Raw genomic sequence first — 3951 nt, 5'->3', positions numbered from 1 at the left:
CGGCGTACCTGCCACGCACTGACCACGTGCGCTTGGTACTGCACACCAGCACGGCACGCGCGCAGGCACCGCTCCCCGATGCGGTGCCCCGCGCTCCTGGGTGCCCGGGATGTGCCTTCCCTTCCAGGGTCTCCGGAGGGACCTTCGGGTCTCTGGATGGTTCCTGCTGGCTCTGGCCCGTGTCCCCAGCAGCTGCATCCCGCCAGCTCACGGTGCAGCACTTGGTGCCGTGCTGGCCCTGTGTTGTGGTTTAACCTCAGCCGGCAACTCAGCACCACCCAGCCGCTCGCTCACTCCCCCCCAGTGGGATGGGGGAGAGAATCGGAAGGGTAAAAGTGAGAAAACTCGTGGATTGAGATAAAAACAGTTTAATAGGTAAAGCAAAAGCCACGCACACAAGCAAAGCAAAACAAGGAATTCGTTCACTGCTTCCCATGGGCAGGCGGGTGTTCAGCCATCCCCAGGACAGCAGGGCTCCATCACGCCTAACGGTGACTTGGGAAGACAAACGCCATCACTCCAAACATACCCCCCTTCCTTCTTCTTCCCCCAGCTTTATATACTGAGCATGACGTTACATCCCTTTGGCCAGTTGGGGTCAGCTGTCCTGGCTGTGTCCCCTCCCAGCTTCTTGTGCCCCTCCAGCCTTCTCAGTCGGTAGAGCATGGGAAGCTGAAAAGTCCTTGACTGGTGTAAGCATTACCTAGCAACAACTAAAACATCCATGTGTTATCAGCTTTGTTCTCATCCTAAATCCAAACACAGCACTGTACCAGCTACTAGGAAGGAAATTAACTCTATTTCTGCCGAAACCAGGACACCCTGCCAGAAGCCCCCTCTGCCCAGCTGTGTACGACACCATGCGGGGCTGGGTTGCGTGGAGGCACGGCCCGTGCTCTGGATGAGCAGGGAGCAGGATCATCCCCACCCCAGAGCCATCTCTGCGGGGCTGTGCCGTGCCAGTCTGGGAGCTGTGGGAGGACAGCCAGTGGCCGACCATGCCCTGGCAGAGGTGGGAAAGCTGCAACCTCTCAGGAGAGGAGCTGGCCCCTGCCGTGGCTGGCTCCACTCTGTCGTGCTGTCCACATCCCATGGGAGAGGTCTCGGCTTCCAGACCCGCCGGAGGACATATCGCACACTGTCTTGAGGCCAGGGAGGAGATGGAACCTTGGCCTTATCCCTGCCACCCCTTCCCCAGCCATGGGGGCCTTCCCACCCTGCAGCTTTCACATCTCTGACAGCAGCTGCTGAGCGAGGTCAAGCTGGGAGCAGGCGCCGTGAGCCACGGCCTGTGACCAGAGCCCACAAGGCACCCTGGGAGGTGGGTGTCCAGGGCCATCACCCCCGGGATGGCATGGTCCTCACCCCACGTACTGGCACAGTTATGAAAGTTGCACAGGGAATGAACAGCTGCAGTGAGAGGTCTTTGTAGACGTCTAAAATTATGATCTGACTGGCATAACACACCCTGAGGACTGGCCTGTGAATTAGAGGATGTAGCTTGTCAAGAAAAAGCAAAACAAGAAGAGGAAGATGTTGCTGGGCATACCCTAGATATGGACTGGCTCTGACCTCCAAAAGGCAGGTCACCTGGGAAATGAGAACTGGCTTGCCACAGGGTCAGGACTGTCCTGGCCCCCTCCCTGAAGGAGCCTCCTGCGCATCCCCCACAGCCAGGCATCCTCTGGGGCTGCGTGCACCAGGGCATGGCTGCCCACGCGGGCTTGGGCTACCGAGGGCTTTGGGCCGGGGAGTGCAGGAAACCCCAGGGGAGGCTCTCCCAGACCTTAGTCTAGATAAAAGAGAGGAAACGTTCAAGGGTATCGAAGTGGAGAGCAACTTCAAAGTGCCTTTCAGAGAAAATGTAAGGAATTCAGGGAGCTGGACATCGGGTCCAACAAAATGCATTCAGAAAACCTGACCATTCCAGCACGGGGGGAAGGGGGGGCTCATAGTTCAGATAATGACCTGAAACTTCAGAAGGAATGGCATAAAAGTAGAACCTAGGTGAAAAAACTAAGAGGAACAGAAAAAAATAACAAAAAATCAGGGAAGCCAAAGTATGAGACAAAGTGTAACTAGCAAGAAACATGAAGGATTGCAAGAAAACCTTCAAAAAGGAAGGTGTCAGCAGGAGGATGCTGAGCCGCCCATGTGGCCCACTGTCCTACTGAGACTGGGAGGGACAGCAGAAGGTGACAGGACTCAAATGCTCAATGGCTTCTTCCCCTCAGCCTGCACTGAGGAGCGTGGCTGCATCGCATGATAACACCACTAACATGAGTGACAGAGGTGTATGCTCATGCTAGATAAGGGAAAATGTGATCAGATTGGCTGGGCTGAAGATAAGTGAGGGTAATATTGAGAACTGGTAGAGGATGGATGAGGTTTCAGAGAACAGGAAAAAGGAGTGACACAGTGCCTGTCTTTGATAGGAGAAAAAAAGGAAGTGAAGAATTAGAGGCCACTTAGCTCAACTTCAAAGTCCAAGAAAACCGTGGAACAAATAGCCAGGTGCTCCCAGAGACAACAGGGAAGGGGAAGAACCACAGCAAACACACCCGTGCATGCACAGCCCTGCCTGACTTCCTACTCTGACAGTCTTTGTGGACAGGGTAATGTTATCCACATCTCTACCTCTAACCTTGCTGTGTCCCTGGGTACTGTGGCCACTCCAGGGGCACTGGGCTGCTCCTAGCGCTGCCCCAGTCTGCCCCAACAGCCTTCTCCAGGGCCAAGCTTGAACTCAGCGTTCCCCAGCAGCAAAACTCGGCAGGGGCTGGTGCAGGCCATGAGGCAAAGAGCAAGTCTGAGCATGGCCTGTGCCCAGCAAGCTCAAGCAGTTGCTCCCTGCATGTGCATAACCCAACCTGGTAGCGCCAAGCTGGCTTTCCCGCAGTGTCATTGTCTGTCCTGCACCCAGCATGCAGTTTTTATTGCTGTGTGTGGGTCTGGTTATAAGACCCCTGTTCAGGCGCTGAGGCTTTAAGTGCTCTGGGCTCCCCTTGCTTTGCGCAGCCTCCTCCATGCCATACTGCTGAGATTTGGGCAGACCTCGCTAGCCTGCAGTGCACTCTGATGGCCTCTTCCCTGCCAGTCTGGTCAGTTGCTCTTGGGCTCCTTGCTGCTTTGATGGCCCAGATACCGTGACATGGCTTCCTAGCACTACATTAAGCTGCAAAGGGAAGAGGGAGATGCCACAGATCCTGATTTTCTAGGCCTCTGATGCCCACTTCTCCTGTGCAAACCCATGCCTGTGGGTTAGATTAAATGGCTGCAGGTGGTGACAGCTGCTGGGAGGGCACTTGGCAGTGCCTCACTGCAGGAGGGGTGCACCTCTGCTCTCTCCTGGCTCCATCCCTCACACTTGCATGGTAACAAAGTCTTGTACTTGCTTTCTGCGTTAGGATGCCATTTGGCTGGGGAAGGCTGCAGGGATGCTGCAGAACACAGGTCCACCTTACAATGAGACTGACAAACAGGAAAAGCGGTCAGAAAAAGAGCAGAACAATTCAGTGACGTCAGACACACGGTCCTGCATGTAGGCAGGTACCAGTGACTGTGCAGCTGCAGGATAGGGAACTAATGACATGGCAGCACTTCTGCAAACCAGAACCTGTGGGACGGAGAGGATCACGAGCCAAACGTGTCAACAGCTCAGAGCAGTGTGACAAAAGGCAAATAGCAGCCTGACATATGCAAGCAGGTGAGTCACATGCAAGGCACATGAAGCAGTCCTGATCTCATGGACCTGGCGAGCCAAGAGAGGCATCACACCCTGGGCCCAGCATGAGGGTACCAGTGGGGAAGGTGCCAGCTCAGTGATGAATACAAGGGGATAATGACACCCGACCACCAGGGAACAGCTCTGGGGCCTGGGGCTGTTGGATCCTGGGAAGCTGCTAAGGTGGGAGAAATAACTGCCCTCGGCCTGCACTGGGAGAACACCCG

This window comes from Pygoscelis adeliae, unplaced genomic scaffold (assembly GCF_000699105.1).
Source record: "Pygoscelis adeliae isolate BGI_AS28 unplaced genomic scaffold, ASM69910v1 Scaffold438, whole genome shotgun sequence".
NCBI lineage: Eukaryota > Metazoa > Chordata > Aves > Sphenisciformes > Spheniscidae > Pygoscelis > Pygoscelis adeliae.
This window is presented reverse-complemented; position numbering follows the sequence as displayed.